Source organism: Hypanus sabinus, chromosome 14 (genome assembly GCF_030144855.1).
Source record: "Hypanus sabinus isolate sHypSab1 chromosome 14, sHypSab1.hap1, whole genome shotgun sequence".
Taxonomy (NCBI): domain Eukaryota; kingdom Metazoa; phylum Chordata; class Chondrichthyes; order Myliobatiformes; family Dasyatidae; genus Hypanus; species Hypanus sabinus.
In genome coordinates, this window is record NC_082719.1 from 86,281,999 (window position 1) to 86,300,297 (window position 18,299).

Sequence of the window (18,299 nt, forward strand, 5' to 3'; positions counted from 1 at the left end):
AGTGAGAACTTTGTTCAATATAACTATCCAAGGCTTTCCCTAAGTCTGCAGCAGATCAGTCCGATGTTTCACTTAATTTGAAAGTTTGAACAGACCTAGTCCCCAAAGAGAAATGCCCGAGCCACTCATCTCATAACCTCCTCCAGCTGAAGTAATACTCAAGAGAATTGGAACTGAAAGGGGACACAGCTCTGGACATTAACTAACCAAGGAACAAGAAAACAGATTGTTCACTTTGATACATATAAATGCGCAACTTTTTTGACTTATAACAAAGAATATCAGAATCAGAATCATCTTTATAATCACTACAGTATGTCATGAAATATGTTGTTGTAGAGCTGTACAGTGCAATGTATTAAAATACAAGGAAAACAAGAAGAATATGTTAAAAATGAATAAATAGTGCAAAGAGAGAGCAAGATAGTGAGATAGCTTTCATGGGTCATGGACCATTCAGAAATCTGTTGGCAAAGGGGAAGAAACTGTTCTTAGAACATTGAGTGAGCATCTTCAGGCTCCTATATTCCTTATTGATGGTAGTAATGAGAAAAGGGCATGTCCCGAGTGGTGAGGATCCCCAAAGATGGATATCATCTTCTGGAGACATTGGCTTGGAGAGTAGTTTAGTATTAAGTGATAAATCCTTGTCTGAGTGATTTTAAGAAATCTTATGCTCTTGCATAACAGGAGCAAAGAGTCTGATAATAGGTCTACTTGTAGGCGAATCAGCAGCTGGGAAATTGCCCTGCTCCTCTTCCTTAGCCTGGAACAAGTGCTTGGTTGCCTACTCCCTATGCTGGCCTAGTGTCATGTCTACTTCTTTCAACTACATTGCTCTTCAAGTATAAAATCATATTGCAGGTGACCCACTGAGAAAATAATGTGAAACTGATCGCCACTGATACATAGTTCAACACTGTGTATTATGTTCTTGTAAAATATTACATACCTTCTCTATTGTGATTCAGGCCATAGTTTTAAAGATTAGCTTAATTTGTCACATGGTCATCGAAACATACAATGAATTGCATTATTTGCTTCAAATCAAATCAGTGAGGATTGTGCTGTGTAGACCACAAGTAGAATCAGAATCAGAATATGTTGTGAAATTTGTTTAACTTTGCAGTACAATGCAATGCATGATAATATAGGAAAAAAACTAAGTAAATCAATCACAGTAAATGTACAAAAAAACATTTTGTACTTTGTTTTTACAGTAAATGTATATATGTGTATTAAATTGTTAAGTTAAAAGTAATGGAAAATCAGAAATAATAAATGTGAAGTAGTGTTCATGGGTTCAGTGTCCACTTAGGAATTGAATGGCAGAGGGGAAGAACCTGTTCCTGAATCCTGAAGCTGGAAAAATGGGCTGAAAAATGGCAGATGGAGTCTAATACAGACAAGCGTGAGGTATTGCACTTTGGAAGGACAAACCAAGGTAGAACATACAAGGTAAATGGTAGGGCACGGAGGAGTGCAGTAGAACAGAGGGATGTGGGAATACAGATACAAAATTCCCTAAAAATGGTGTCACAGGTAGATAGAGTCGTAAAAAGAGTTTTTGGTACATTGGCCTTTATAAATCAAAGTATTGAGTATAAGAGTTGGAATGTTATAGTGAGGTTGTGTAAGGCATTGGTGAGGCCGAATTTGGAGTATTATGTGCAGTTTTGGTCACCAAATTACAGGAAAGATATTAATAAGTTTGAAAGACGAAGGGTCTCAGCTCGAAACGTCGACAGTGCTTCTCCTTATAGATGTTGCCTGGCCTGCTGTGTTCCACCAGCATTTTGTGTGTGTTGCTTGAATTTCCAGCATCTGCAGATTACCTCATGTTTGCACAGAGAAAGTTTTGAATAGGTTAGGACTTTATTTGCTGGAGTGTAGAATAATGAGGGGAGATTTGATAGAGGTATATAAAATTATGACGGGTATAGATAGAGTGAATGCAAGCAGGCTTTTTCCACTGAGGCTAGGGGAGAAAAAAACCATAGGACATGGGTTAAGGGTGAAGGGGGAAAAGTTTAAAGGGAATATTGCGGGGGTTTCCTCACAGAGAGTGGTGGAGTGTGGAATGAGCTGCCAGATGAAGTGGTAAACGTGGGCTCACTTTTAAGATTGAAGAAAAACTTGGACAGGTACATGGATGAGAGGTGTATGGAGGGATATGGTCCAGGTGCAGGTCAGTGGGACTAGGCAGAAAAATGGTTTGGCACAGCCAAGAAGGGCCAAAAGGCCTATTTCTGTGCTGTAATGTTCTATGGTTCTATGGTTTTATGGAATCACATTGTTATCCTGATGATAGCAATGATAGAGGACATGTCCTGGGTGCTGGAGTCTTTACTGATGGACACCACCTTTCTGAGACACTGCTCCTTGAAGATGCCTTGGATACTGAGGAGGCTAGTACCCAAGATGGAACTATCTTTTCAAATTTCTGTAGCTTCTTTTGTTCCTGTGCAGTAGCACCCCACCCTCCCAATACCAGACAGTGATGCAACTTGTTAGAATGCTCTCCTTTCTATATTTGTAGAGGTTTTCGAGTGTCTTAGGTGACAATCCAAATCTCCTCAAACTTCTAATGAAATATATCTGCATTGATATGTTGGGACCACTTTAGATCCTCAGAGATCTTGACACCCAGGAACTTGAAATTGCACACTCTCTCCACTTCTGATCCCTCTATGAGATTTTGTTCGTGGTCCCTCGACTTATCCTTTCTGAATTCATCAATCAGCTCTTTTGTCTTACTGACATTGAGTACAAGGTTGTTGCTGCTACACCACTCAACTAGCTGGTATATCTCGCTCCTGTATGCCCTCTCATCTCCATCTGAGACTCCGCCAACAATGGTTGTATCATCAGTAAATTTATAGATGGCATTTGAACTATACCTAGCCACACAGTCATGGCATAGAGAGAGTAGAGCAGTGGGCTGAGCACATATCCCCGTGGTGCACTAGTGTTGATCATCAGCACAGATTGTGGTCTTCTGGCTAGGAATTCAAGGATCCAATTGCAGAAGAAAGTACAGAGACCCAGGTTCCATAGCTTACCTATCAGGACTGTAGGAATGATGGTGTTAATCACTGAGCTATAGTCAATGACAGCAACCTGACATTGGTGTTTGCATTGTTCAGGTGATCTAAGGCTGAGTGAAGAGCCATTGAGATTGCATCTGCTGTAGACCTATTTTGGCGATAGGCAAACTGCAATGAGTCCAGGTCCGTGCTGAGGCAGGAACTGATTCTGGCCATGATCAACCTCTCAATGGATTTCATCACTGTAGATCTGAGTGCTACTTGACGATAGTCATTAAGGCAGCTCACACTCCTCTTCTAGGGTACTAGTATAATTGCTGCCTTTTTGAAGCCGGTGGGATCTTCTGACTGTAGCAATGAGCGATTGAGAATGCCCTTGGATATATCTGCCAGTCGGTTGGCACAAGGTTTAGGAGCATTACCAGGTTCTCTGTTGGGGCCTGCTGCCTTACGAAGGTTCACCCTCCTGAAAGACAGCCTGACATTGGCTTCCAAGGCAGAGGTCACATGGTCACCAGGCGCAGCAGGGGTCTGCTGTATACTCCCTTTCAAAGTGAGCATAAAAAGCATTGAGCTCATCTGGTAGTGAAACATCGCTGCCATTTATGCTATTGGGTTCCGCATTGTAGGACACAATGTTCTGCAAACCCTGCCAGTGTTGATGTGCATCCAATGTCACCTCCTACCTCACCCAGAATTGTTTCTTCACTCTTGAAATAGTCCTCCACAAATTATTACTGGTTTTCTTGTAAAGGCACAGGTCGCCAGACTTAAATGCCACGGATCTAGCACTCTGCAGAAGATGAACCTCCTGGTTCATCTATGGCTTTTGATTTGGGAAAGCTCAGCAAGCTTTCATAGGCACACATTCATTCACACAGGTTTTAATGAAGTCAGTAACAACTGCAGCATACTCAATCAGATTTGATGATGAAACCCTGAATACAGTCCAGTCCCCCAATTCAAAGTTATCCTGTAAGTACATCTGCGTCTCTCTTGTCCATACCTTCTTAGTCTTGACTACCGGTGCTGCAGGTTTCAGTCTCTGCCTATCATTATCGTCAGGTGTCATGCCCAGTTTGAGCTTTGACTGCCATGGCCCACTGTTACATGGCCACAGTTTGATCACGCGACAGTGGGATGATGTAATGGTCTTGTGAGTGGGATGATGTAATTGTCTCCTGACCGTGGGGTGATGTAATGTCACGTGATGGCATGTTCCAAACGGTATTTTAACAAAGCCCGCAATCTGTGACGCAGTTCTCATTTTTATTTTTGTGCAACGTTGTTGTTCCTGGTCAGAGGTGTGGAGACTCCACCGGTTTTGTTTGTTGCATGTTTATTTTTCCCTCATGGTCCAGTATCGGAGAGTGAAGGCATCACCAGCGTTATCTGAATTCAAAGGATTGGGTAAAATTAATGTCGTTCAGCTTCTTGGGAATGATCGACCTTTTTGAATCTTTGCTCGGGAATTGTGGCATGCACTTTGACTTAAACCCCTGTAAGGTCAGTAAGGTTTGTGCAGTGACCACCCTCCAGTCAAAAGGTCAGTTCCTTTATTTCTTCATGATTTCTTTGGACAAGGCATCTCTTGGCTGTGATTGTCAGATTTGACATTACTTTGAGGGAATTGTTGATTCAGGGAAGTCTCTCCTTAATGACTGTATAAATCACATGGATTTTTGAATTTACCACTTTAAGTCTGTGCTTGGAAGAGATCTCGTTAAGAACAGTTTCCAAGTTTGACTGTTCGTTAGATATTGCCGTCTAACTGTTAACTTCCAGTTAAGTTAGTTGTTTGTTTACTTTTCGATGTTTTTGAGCAGAGTTTCATAACTCTGGTGGTTTGTCTCAGTTTCATACCTATTGCTGCTGGTTCACAACACCCACACTCTCCTGTTTCAGGTCAAGTGGATCAATTCATCAGTATTCATTTCCAGTTCTCTGGCTGCTGTCTCCATCATCATTTGCCTTTGCCTTCCTCTTGCTTTCTTCCCTTCAGTCTTTCCTATAATTACCGTGCATTCAAACTCCTCTTTCCTAATCACATGTCCAATGAAATTACAATGCCTTTTCACAATCTCATATATATGTTCGAAGACATATGCGTTCAAATGCCATTCAAAGACCTCAGTTCAGCATTCAACACAATCATCCCTCAGAAATTGATTGGAAAGCTGAGCCTACTGGGCCTGAACACCTCCCTCTGCAACTGGATCCTAGACTTCCTGACTGGGAGACCTCAGTCAGTCCGGATCTGGAGCAGCATCTCCAACACCATCACACTGAGCATGGGGCCCCCCAGGGTTGCGTGCTCAGTCCAGTGCTGTTCACTCTGCTGACCCACGACTGTGCTGCAACTCACAGCTTGTACCATATCATCAAGTTCACCGATTACGTGGTGTGTCTCATCAGCAAGAATGATGAGTCAGCTTACAGAGCGGAGGTGCAGCGGCTAATGGACTGGTGCAGAGCCAACAACCTGTCTCTTAATGTGAACAAGACAAAAGAGGTGATTGTTGACTTCAGGAGGGCATGGAGCGACAATTCTCCGATGAACATCGATGGCTCCTCGTTAGAGATCGTTAAGAGCACCAAATTTCTTGGTGTTCACCTGGTGGAGAATCTCACCTGGTCCCTCAAAACCAGCCCCATAGCAAAGAAAGCCCAGCAGTATCTCTACTTTCCGCGAAGGCTGAGGAAAGTCCATCTCCCACCAACCCCCCTGATGCACCATCAATAATTCACTCTGAGACGTGAAGGCAAGATATTGGCTTTTATCGACTGGAAGAAGGAACAAGCAGTGAGTGACCACCATGCTACATCCTGGAGACTGAGAGGCCAGGCTCAGGCCTTGATCGGCTTTATACAGGGGTCTATGGGAGGAGCCACAGGAGCAGTCAGCAGGTGGCGTATCCAGACAGGTATATGTAGTTCATCACATTCACCCCCCCTTTGTTTTAAAAAGAGTCCCCATGTGGCAAAGTTTCTTACAGGTTAAGTCTATCAGGTGGTCGAATCTGTCGTAGTGATCTACGTAGCACCAGCTGTGATTGCACAGATGCCGGTGGAGGTGATTCCACAGGTGCCGGTGGTGCTTGCACAGGAGACAGAGGTTGTGCTGGTTCCAGCCTAACTGGAGGTGTCAGCCCACGAGGCATCATTGATCCCTCACGCATGTGCGAGGCACCTGGTATATACGTGTACGAAACGCCTGGTATATGAGTGTCGTGAGGAGTCTGTGTAGGGCCTGGTGTGCGCAGTGTCACCTCGGGTACAGGGTTCATAGTTACTGGAGAGCCTTCAGGGTAGTGGTCTGCTGCTCCTGCGGATGCCAGGTCGCGGATGGAGGCCGTGTCCTCCCACCCATCAGGTAAGACCACGTAAGCATACTGGGGGTTCGCATGTAGAAGGTGAACCCTCTCGACCAGCGGGGAGTATTTAGTACTCCTCACATGTCTCCGGAGCAGCACTGGCCCTGGGGACGTCAACCAAACTGGTAGGGTGGTCCCAGTGACAGACGTCCTGGGAACAGAGAATAGGCGTTTGTGAGGGGTGGCATTGATGGACGTACATAACAGGGAGTGGATAGAGTGGAGTGCCTCAGGGAGGACCTCCTGCCATCGAGGGACCAGCAACCCTTTTGACTTAAGGGTTAAAAGTGTGGCCTTTCACACTGTGGCATTCTCCCTCTCCACCTGTCCATTACCCCGGGGATTATAACTCGTGGTCCAACTAGTAGCAATGCCCCTAGCTAGCAGGTACTGGCGCAGCTCGTCACTCATAAAGGAGGACCCTCTATCACTGTGGATATAGCAGGGATATGCGAACAGAGTGAAGAGCTGGCGCAGGGCTTTTATGATGGTCATGGTAGTGGTGTCGGGGCAGGGAATGGCAAAGGGGAACCGCGAGTACTCGTCGATAATGTTGAGAAAATAGACATTGCAGTCGGTGGAGGGAAGGGGGTCCTTAAAGTCAAAACTCAGTCGCTCAAAAGGGCGGGTGGCCTTGACAAGTTGCACCGTTTCAGGACTGTAGAAGTGCGGTTTGTATTCAGCGCAGACTTGGCAGTCCCTGGTCATCGTCCTGATGTCCTCCAGGGAGTACGGTAGGTTCCGGGCTTTCACGAAATGGTAAAATCGGGTGAACCCCGGATGGCAAAGTTGTGCATGAAGGGTGTATAGCTGGTCGAGCTGTGCACTAGCACACGTTCCCCAGGATAGGGCATCAGGGGGCTCATTGAGTCTGCCAGGCCGGTACAGGATATCATAGTTGTAGGTGGAGAGTTCTATTCTAATCTTATCATTTTTGATTTTGCCTCGCTGTTGGTTGCTGAACATGAACACAACTGAGCGCTGGTCGGTCAGCAAGGTGAACCTTTTGCCGGCGAGATAGTGCCTCCAGTGCCTCATAGCTTCCACTATGGCCTGGTCTTCTTTCTCCACCACGGAGTGCCGAAGTTCAGAGCCTTGAAGGGTACGAGAAAAGAATGCTCCTGGCCTGCCTGCCTGATTGAGGGTAGCAGTCAGTGCGAAATCGGAGGTGTCACTCTCTACTTGGAAGGGAATGGTTTCGTCCACCGCATGCATCGTTGCTTTGGCAATGTCCCCTTTAATGCAGCTGAAGGCCGCACAGGCCTCAGCAGAGAGGGGAAAAGTGGTAGACTTGACCAGGGGGCGGGCCTTGTCTGCGTAATGGGGGACCCATTGGGCATAATAGGAAAAAAAACCCAGGCACCGTCTGAGGGCTTTGAAAGTGGTGGGAAGAGGGAGTTCTAACAGGGGGCGCAGACGGTCGGGACCCCGGGGTCAGGGCCAATGACCCCGTTTTCCATGACATACCCAAGGATAGCGAGTCGGGTGGTTCCGAACACACACTTGTCCCTGTTATAAATAAGGTTCAGAGTTTTGGCCACTTGGAAAAATCATTGGAGGTTGGCGTTGTGATCCGGCCAGTCGTGACCGCAGATGGTGATGTTATCCAGATAGGGAAATGTGGCCGTCAGTTGGCACTGGTCCACCATCCGGTCCATTTCCCTCTGAAAGACAGACACCATTTGTGACACCAAAGGGGACACGCAGGAAGTGATAGAGCCTGCCGCCCGCCTCGAAGGCGGTGTAGGGGCGGTCCTCTGGGCGGATGGGGAGCTGGTGATAAGTGGATTTCAGATCTATTGTCGAGTACACCTTGTACTGAGCTATCTGGTTGACCATATCCGCAATGCAGGGTAGGGGGTACGCGTCAAGCTGTGTGAACCTATTGATGGGTTGGCTATAGTCCACCACCATCCTATCTTTCTGCCCAGTCCGAACAACAACCACCTGGGCCCTCCAAGGACTTGTGCTTGGCTCAATGATCCCCTCCCTGAGCAGCCGCTGCACCTCAAACTGAATGAAGGCCCTGTCTCCCACGCTGTACCTCCTGCTTTTGGTTGCCACAGGTTTACAGTCGGGGGTCAGGTTGGAGAACAGCGATGGGGGAGGGACCTTGAGGGTGGAGAGACTGCAAGTGGTGTCGGTAGCGCAGCTGTTGGCATGGTGCTGGGTGGGACGTGTGGTTCGGTGTGTGTGCGCTGTCAGTAACAGGGTATATGGCGAAGTCCCAGCAAACTGAGGATTCCTGACAGTGAGTGGTGGGAGGGGACTATCATATGCCATAGTCACACTTTTGAGGTGGCTCTGGAAGTCCAGCCCCAATAGCACAGGCGCGCACAGTTGAGTCATGACCAGTAGCGCAAAGTTCCGATATTCTGTGCCCTGTACCACCAATGTCGCTACACAACCCACCCGGATGTCTGTGGAATGCGACCCAGAAGCCAAAGTGATCCGCTGACTTACCGGCCGTGTCACGAGTCCGCAGCGTTGCACTGTGTCCGGGTCAATAAAACTCTCAGTGCTGCCTGTGTCAAACAGGCAGCTAGTCCTGTGCCCCTCCACCAGGATGTCCATCATCGACCTTGCAAGCTGGCGTGGGATGCTTTGGTCGAGGGTTACAGTTGCCAGAGTTGAGCCGTCTTGGTGCCCGGTAAACACCGGCAGGTCGGGGGCAGGGCATGCTGACGCCGACAAAGATGGCCGCCCACATTTGGGTATGCAAGATGGCGGCCCCCATGTCTCACCCGCAGCACTGCATGCCGCTCGTAGTTTAGACTTACATACCTTGGCGAAATGGCCCCGCTTTCCGAAGCTGGAGCAGGTCACTTCTCACGCCGGGCAGCTTTTTCGGGGGTGCTTTACGACTCTGCAGAAACAACACAGTTCGGGATTTTGACAGACCGCTGCCGTGGTCGGGTTCGGGGAGTTTGTGGCATCGCGACTGGCAGCGGCGTTGGCGAATTCCCTCGCGGGAACCGGCGGGGAATTGCGCGACTGGACAGTGTCAGCGTTGTGCAGCGCAGCTTCCAGTGTGTCTGCTGTCTCGATCACCAAGCGTAAGGTAAGATCAGCTTTTCCCAGCAACCTCTGACGCACATACACTGACCTCAGTCCTGTAACAAAGGCATCTCTTACCAGGAGCTCCACATGCTGTTCCACCATGAGCGTTTTGCAGTCACAAGTTCGGACGAGCGTCTGTAGGGCTCAGAGAAACTCGGCGCTTGACTCTGCAGGCCGCTGTCGTCGCATAGCTAAGTGATGTCTTGCATAGACGGTGTTCACCGGCCGTAGGTACTGTCTTTTGAGGGCGTCCAGTGCCCCTTCATAGGTCAACAGGTCCCTGATAAATGAATACATTTTTGGGTTGACCCTCGAGAGGAGAATTCTGTGCATAACGGCGGGGTCAGTCGCTCGAACCTCCTCCAAGTATGATTGGAAGCATGCAAGCCAGAGTTCAAAGGCAAGAGCTGCTTCAGGGTCTTGGGGGTCCAAATCCAATCTTTCCGGATGTAAAATGCTTTCCATGTTTTAAAACTTCCAGTCAATAAAATTGATGCACCATCAATAACTCACTCTGAGATGTAAAGGCGAAATATCGGCTTTTATTGACTGGAAGAAGGAACAAGCAGTGAGTGACCACCATACTACATCCTGGAGACTGAGAGGCCGGGCTCAGGCCTTGATCGCCTTTATACAGGGGTCTGTGGGAGAAGCCACAGGAGCAGTCAGCAGGGGGCGTGTCCAGACTGGTGTATGTAGTTCACCACACCCCCATCCTCAACACATTCTACAGGGGTTGTATTAAGAGCATCCTGGGCAGCTGCATCACTGCCTGATTCGGGAACTGCACCATCTCAGATCGCAAGACCCTGCAGCGGATAGTGAAGTCAGCTGAGAAGATCATTGGGGTCTCTTCCGGCCATTACAGACAATTACACCACATGCTACATCCGCAAAGCAAACAGCATTATGAAGGACCCCACTTACTCCTCATACAAACTCTTCTCCCTCCTGCTGTCTGGGAAAAGGCACCAAAGCATTTGGGCTCTCACGAGCAGACTTGGTAACAGTTTCTTCCCCCAAGTCATCAGACTCCTCAATACTCAGTCTGGACTGAAACCAACTTACTGCCCTCTACTGTGCCTATTGTCTTGTTTATTATTTATTGTAATGCCTGCACTGTTTTGTGCACTTTATGCAGTCCTGGGTAGGTCTGTAGTCTAGTGTAGTTTTTTGTGTTGTTTTATGTAGTTCAGTGTAGTTTTTGTATTGTTTCATGCAGTACCATGGTCCTGAAAAATGTTGTGTTGTTTTTACTGTGTACTGTACTAGCAGTTATGGTCAAAATGACAATAAAAAGTGACTTGACATTACTTATTTCTCTTTTTGTACTTGCTCTGTTCATGACATCCTCATTAGATATTCATTTCCTCCATGATATTCTTTGCATCCTCCTCAAAATCCACATCTCTGCTGCTTCAATTCATTTCCTCAGGTTACTAGATATTGTCCAATATACTGAGCCATATAACATAACTGGATAAACGTAACATTTCAGTACTCTGAGGCGGGTTGTCATGCCTAGTTTAGTGTTGGTCAGTATATTCTTTATTCTCATAAAGGTGTCTTTTGCCATTCCTATTCTTCTTTTAATGTCCATGACGCACCTGCCATCTGATGTCACCCAGCTTCCTAAGTAGCAAAAGTTCTGTACTTGTTTTATGTCTTCCCCGTTTACTCTCAGCCTGCAGATAGGATTCTCCTTTCTTTTGGATATCACCATACATTCTGTCTTTTTGTAATTGATAGATAGACCCATGTTTGAGTTTTCTTCAACAACTGTATCAATTAAGTTTTGTAGTTCTTCCTCCATACTTGCAATTAACACAGTGTCATCCACATATTTGAAATTATTGATATCTTCACCGCCAACTTTGATTCCCAAGATGTCTCTTATTTTTTGTAATATTGTTTCACTGTATACATTAAACAAGTCAGGGAGAAAACACACCCTTGTCTAATGCCTCTCTTGATTTTTGTAAATCGACTCACTTCTCCATCTATTCTTACGGCGGCAGTTTCTTCCCAGTACATATTTCTGATTAGGTGGAGGTCTTTCGAATCTAGATCTAGAGTTTCCTGTAATATTTCAAATAACTTATTGTGCTTCACTTTATCAAATGCTTTTGTGTAGTCGATAAAACAAACAACCAAATCTTTTAGCGCTTGAATAACTCTTTCTAATAGTATCTTTAACATCAATATTGTATTTCTTGTACCTTTGTCTTTCACAAAACCACATTGTTCTTTATCTATTTCAACTTGTATCTTACTTTTACCTCTTGTCATCAAAATTCTTAGAAGTATCTTGGTGATATGATTCATTAAACTCATGGTCCTATGTAATTCAAATTCTATTGTTCCAGGTTTCTTAGGAAGAATGATAAATACTGATATTTTCATCTCTTCTGGTATTATTCCAGTCTCATAAATGTCATTGATTAAATCAGTAAGTTTCTCAATTCCATAATCTTCAAGGGTGATAATTTGTTCTATTACTAATTCACCAGGATCTGCTGCCTTTCCTTTCTTCATCTTATTTATTGCATTACGGACTTCAGATTTTAAAATACTTGGACCTTCAATGTTTTTCTTAATTACTGTTTTTTTTTGCCTCGATTATCTTCAAACAATTCCTGAATATACTCAGCCCATCTGTTCATAATCTCATCTTTTTCCATGATAGTGGTACCGTCCTTTGCTTTCAAACATCCACCTGAAGAACAGAGGAGCTTTTTACCAGTGATATTCTTGATTTGTTGATGTAACTTTTTTGGATCAGTAATAGGGATTCTTTCTAGTTGCTCACATTCCTGGTTTAACCACTCTTCTTTGGCTTTTTGACATACGCTTTTAACATTTTTATCTAAGGACTTACATTCTTTAGGATTTGCTTTCTTCAATCTCCTTTCTTCCATTAGATTTTTGATTTCATCTGTCATCCATTTATTCTTTGTGCTCTTTTCTTTTTTAGGAATCACTGACTTTGCTGATTCTACCAAGGCATCCTTCAGAGAGATAAACTTCATTTCAACGTGATTGCTATCATTTTCAACAAATTCTGTTTCTAGACTTTGAAATCTATTCCTTACTTCAATTGTAAATTTTTGTCTTAAGTTTTCTTCTTTAATTAATTGCGAGTAGTCAAGGGATTGTTCAGGTTTTTGCTTCTTTAGTTTTTTAAGTTTTACATGACATATTACTGGGTTATGGTCACTATTACAGTCTGCACCTGGATATGTTTTGCATTGAGTCACTGAGCTTTCTAAATCTTTGGTTTACAGTAATAAAGTCAATTTGACTTCTGGTGTTATCACCTGGACTTTTCCAGGTCCATAAGCATCTTGAATGGTTTTTAAACTAGGTATTCATAATGACCTGATTATTCATCTTGCACCATTCTACCCATTTCTCGCCTCTTTAATTTCTTTCCACTAGTCCAAATTTTCCTACGGTATTTACATCAGCACCTTGTCCTACTTTAGAATTTAGATCTCCCATGACAATAACAGTATATTGAGATTTGCATTTGCTCTTTGCTTGTTCAAGCTCTTCATAGGATTTATCTATATCCTCATTTGTTCCATCTGTTGTTGATGCATGTACCTGTATAATTGCTAAATCAAATGGTTGTCCTCCGAATCTAACAAGGAGCACTCTTTCTGATATTCCCCAATGTCCTAAAACATTTTTTGCCATGTTTTCATCCATAAGAATTCCTACCCCATTAGTAGAGAGGAAAAAAAAACCTTTGATCATCCCGTCCGAGGTAAAGATGCCGCCAATTGTCTACTCATTCTCCACCAGGGCTCCCGCAGTGTTTCTGAATGGACTCAGTGACCTGGTGAAGGACGAGTTGGTGGCAATAGATGACACCGACAGCCTGGATTCCCTGATCTCCCTGGCCACCAGGTGGACAATCATCTCCGAGAACGCCATAGAGAAAGAACTGGTCGTCCATCACCTTTGGCCACTTCTCGGCACTCTTTACCGCCTCCTGCCAGAACAAGCCTCTCTCCTTCTGCACCTGGAGTAGCTCCCAGACCTGCTGCTTCTACCGCCATGGGGGGAGGAACCCATGTTGCTGGGATGGAACTGCCTGTCTCCCACTGAGCGATTCCGGAGAATGAGAGCGGGTGTGTGTCTACATTGTGGTCAGTCCAGCCACTTCCTTGATACCTATCCCCTTCGGCCAAAAAGGGAGGGCTCACCAGTAGCTGTGGGGAGCCTGGAGAGCCAGACCACCTTCCCTTTTGATTTCCAACCCTGGATGCAGCTTCAAGCCTCTCTGTGTTACAACCAACAGTCCCTACCTCTGCTAGCGCTAGTGGACTCCAGTGTTGATGGGAAACTTCATGGACGAAAACTTAGCCTTCCAAGCCAGTATTTCTCCCCCGACTTGTCCACGGTTCCCATAGAATATCATGATCTTGGAGAGGTGTTTAGTAAACAACGGGCCCTATCTCTGCCCCCACATCGCCCTTACGATTGTGCGGTTGACCTTCTCCCCGGAGCCTCATTACCCACCAGTTGGCTGTGTAACCTGTCCCGTCCAGAAAGAGAAGCTATGGAGATGTACATAAATGATTCCCTCTTGGCTGGCATCACCTGACCCTTATCTTCCCCTGTAGGCATTAGTTTTATCTTTGTGGGGAAGAAAAAATGGCTCGCGACGCCCCTGCATCAACTACTGTGACTTGAACAACATTACCATAAAGAATAAGTATTCCCTGCCCCAATCAGCTCGGCATCTGAGCCCCTTCACGAAGCCACAGTATTTTCTAATTTGGACTTGCGGAATGCCTATTACCTGGTCAGGATACAGGAGGGAGATGAATGGAGGACAGCCTTTAACACCTCCTCGGTCACTTTGAAAACCTGGTGATGACTTTCGGCCTGACCAACGTTTCTGAGGTATTCCAGGCTCTGGTCAATGACGTCCTTAGGGACTTTATTAACCAATCTGTTTTCATTTATCTGGACAATATCCTAATCCCCAGGAGCACTCCCACCATGTCTGCCAGATTCTTCAGAGGCTTTTGGAGAACAAGTTGTTTGTTAAGGCTGAGAAGTGCGAGTTCCATGCCCGTTCCGTCAGTTTCCTGGGGTATGTCATTGAGAGTGGGCAGGTGAGGGTGGATCCTGAAAAGATCCAGGAGGTGGCAGAGTGGCCCAAACCCACAACGTTTAAACAACTCCAGCGATTTCTGGGATTCGCCAATTTCTACTGTTGCTTTAATAGGGACTACAACCGGGTGGCAGCAGCGCCCAGCTCACCTCTCCCTGTGACCCCCTTCCAGTGGACTCCCAAAGCGGACTCAGCCTTCTCGGAACTGAAGAGGCATTTCACCTCCGCTCCCATCCTGGTCCAACCTGACCCATCCCGCCAGTTCATTGTGCAAGTAGACACCTCCGACACTGGGGTGGGAGCGGTCCTCTCTCAACGCTCTGTCCCAGACCAAAAGCTTCATCCCTGCGCCTTCTTCTCTCGCTGTCTATCCCCCGCTGAACGGAACTACAACATTGGGAACTGGGAGTTGCTGGCCGTCAAGCTCGCCTTGGAGGAGTGGAGGCACTGGCTGGAGGGAGCAGGACACCCAGTCATCGTCTGGACAGACCATAAGAGCCTAGCATACATCCAGACAGCAAAATGCGTTAACTCCCGCCAAGCTCGTTGGGCACTGTCTTTTGGCCGTTTCAATTTCACCCTCACCTACCATCCTGGTTCCAAGAATGTGAAGCCAGAGGCTCTCTCTCGTCAGTACGTCTCTGAGGAGGACCTTTCCAATCCTGATAGCATCCTTCCACCACCCTGTGTTGTGGCTGCCCTTACCTGGAAGATCGAGTCTGTGGTTAAAGAGGCCCAACGGACTCAACCTGACCCAGGCAATGGACCTCCCCCCCCACCCCCCCGCCCCAATCGCATCTTCGTGCCTGACTCTGTCCGTTCTCAGATTCTCCAGTGGGGTCATGCTTCCTAGTTCACCTGCCATCCTGGAAATGGTCGAACTTTGCCCCTTTTGAAGCAGCACTGCTGGTGGCCCACTATGGATGCTGACACTCGCTACTTCGTCTCCGCCTGTACTGTGTGTGCCCGTGGAAAAGGCACCTGCTGGGCTGCTTCATCCCCTACCTATCCCTGGCTGCCCTTGGTCCCACATTGTTCTGGATTTTGTGACTGGACTACCCCCTTCACATGGTAACATAGCTATACTCACTGTGGTGGACTGTTTTTCCAAAGCCGCGCATTCATAATCAGTCCCAAACTCCCTACAGCCCGTGAGACTGCCGACCTCCTTGTGCAACACGTCTTCTGCCTTCATCGAATTCCCCCTGACATTGTTTCTGATTGTTTCAATCAGAAACAATCAGAAATTGTTTCCCCAATTCATCTCCCAAGTCTGGAAATCTTTCCGTCAAGCCCTTGGAGCTTCAGTAAGTCTGTCTTCTGGTTTCCATCCACAGACAGAGCGAGCCAATCAGGATTTGGAAGCAGCACTGCGCTGCATTTCCACCAGTGACCCATCATCTTGGAGCACACATCTCACTTGGGTTGAGTATGCCCACAACTCCCAGGTCAGTGCTGCTACCAGTATGTCTCCTTTTGAATGCTCCCTAGGCTATCAACCCCCTCTGTTTCCTGCCCAGGAAGACCACGTCACTGTGCCTTCAGTTCAGGCCCATCTCCACTGGTGCCGCAAGGTCTGGAAGGATGCATGCTTGACCCCGCTCCGCTCTGCTGACAGCAACTGGAGTATCGCCGATCGCCACCGGATTCCAGCACCCAACTATCAGCCTGGTAAGAAGTTTTGGCTCTCTTCTAGAGACATCCCCCTCAAAACTGAATCCAAGAAACTGACTTCTTGTTACATTGGACCATTCGAGATTGAGAGCATCATCAACCCCTCGGTGGTCAAACTCAAGCTACCCAGATCCATGCGCACTCATCCCACGTTCCACGTCTCCCAGCTGAAACCTGCGTCTGTCAGCCCTTTGTGCCCTCCTGCTGAACCCCCTCCACCTGCCCAGGTTTGCCTGGAGGCTCCCGTTGGTGGGGGGGGGGTGGGTATTGTCATGGTCCTGACTGTTAATTCACCATATTCTCCTAATTCCCCTTTTCCCGTGTTCTCCCAGGCTCCTTGACTGTGACACCTGATTCTCATCTAAACCTGCAGCATAAGTACGCTGGCTTTGCATCCACTCATCGCCAGATCGTTGTTTCAGCAGTGTGGTAATTCATATTCCCGGCTGCTTAGGATTGTGTATTCTAAGTTTTACTTCAGTACCGAGGTTTGCCTGTGGAACTCTGTCTCTCCATGTCAAGATAAGTATTGCCGGTCGCCTGTTTTTCCGTTTGCCGTTCAGCTCAGCGACGCTCCATGTCAAGATAAGTATTGCCTGCTGCCTGCCTGTCCGTTTGTTCTCCTGTTTGCTGTTCATCTCCAGCCACGCTCACGCCCTTGTCTGCATTCCAACTCCGTCTCTGTGCCAGCGTCCTGCATTTGCGTTCATCTGCTCTTTGCAACATAAACAGAAGAAGGAAAGTGGAAATGGTCTTTCTAGTGTTCTAGAAAAACCATTTAATGGGTACTCTGCAGGGATAGTTAGGGGATTGCACCTGAGTGAGTTTTGTTGAGAAGCTGGATAGCTATAGGAAAGAAGCTTTGGAGATGACAAGTAGTGATGGACTTGCAGTGTCTCTTTGATGGCAATTTTGCTAGGGTTGGTGGAGTCAGCAGTAATTTTATCAGCTCTTTTCTTAGCTCTGGCAATGAACAGGTCTTTTAATGTTGGTAGCTGATAGCCAATGATCTTCTCTGATGAGTGGACCAGTCGCACCTACCTGGGCTTGGCCCTATCATGTACTTAGCCAAATTTCAAAACTCAAAGTTCAAAGTAAATTTATTTGGATAGAGCTTTTCTTGTGAGGTGGAAGTTTTCAACCATGCCAATAATATGTTGTTGGTGAGTTCAAGCAAACATTTCACTAAAGCCATACTTAAAGTATAGATATATAGACAATGGGTGATACCTTCCTCAGAAGCATTCAAAATTATCCTGAGGGACAGAAGTACAAGGTGTATTTCAGAGACACTGGAAAAATAGATTGCAGAGTTGACCAGCCAGTAGTTCTGTCTTCATTTGCTGCAGTGTTCATCTATATATCTATACCCTCTGATTTGTAATGACCAGTGTGCGCTAAAATCTTGCGCTGTGCAATTTTTGACCCAGTGTGCACTGAATAATTTATTCAATAAAAACAGCATAAATAAGTCAGTTCTAAAATCTGCAGCAAAATCATCACCAACTCCATGTTGTCCACACCGTCCTCATCAGAAACCAGAAAAAGAAATGTGATTGTGTACGATCGTGAAATATACCTAACATGCCACAAGGTAGAGGGTTACAACCTTTTGTGTGCAGTTTAAATTCACGTGGTCCATCTCTGACTCTTCCCTTCCCTTTCTTGTTTTCTCCAGCTCCATTTTCCATTACAAGTAACCAGATTCACATGGCTTTTTCCTGCCACTGTGCTTTTCATAAGGACCCTATTCCATTCTCCCAGGTTCTCCATCCCCACTGTATCTGTGCTGATGATGATATGGCTCTGCTGAGATGCTTTTCTAACATCAACTAAGAATTTGCTTTCAATATAATTGACAGGTCCCTTTACCTGATATAGAGTCATAGAATACTACAGCATAGAAGCAGGCCATTTGGCCTATCTACCATGTGCCAAACTATTAATCTACCGAGTCCCATTGACCTGCACCCGACCATAGCCCTCCATACCCCGCCCACCAACGTACCTATCCAC

The 18,299-nt window shown here is 46.3% G+C and overlaps 1 long non-coding RNA gene across 1 annotated transcript in view; it reads left to right on the forward strand.

The window, feature by feature from the left end:
* Positions 1-18,299, forward strand: part of LOC132404966 (uncharacterized) — a 41,483-nt gene that overhangs the window by 6,641 nt on the left and 16,543 nt on the right. The window contains exons 3-4 of the long non-coding RNA XR_009515725.1: positions 15,951-16,057; positions 16,130-16,280. This is a non-coding gene — a long non-coding RNA (uncharacterized LOC132404966). The remainder of the gene's footprint in view (positions 1-15,950; positions 16,058-16,129; positions 16,281-18,299) is intronic.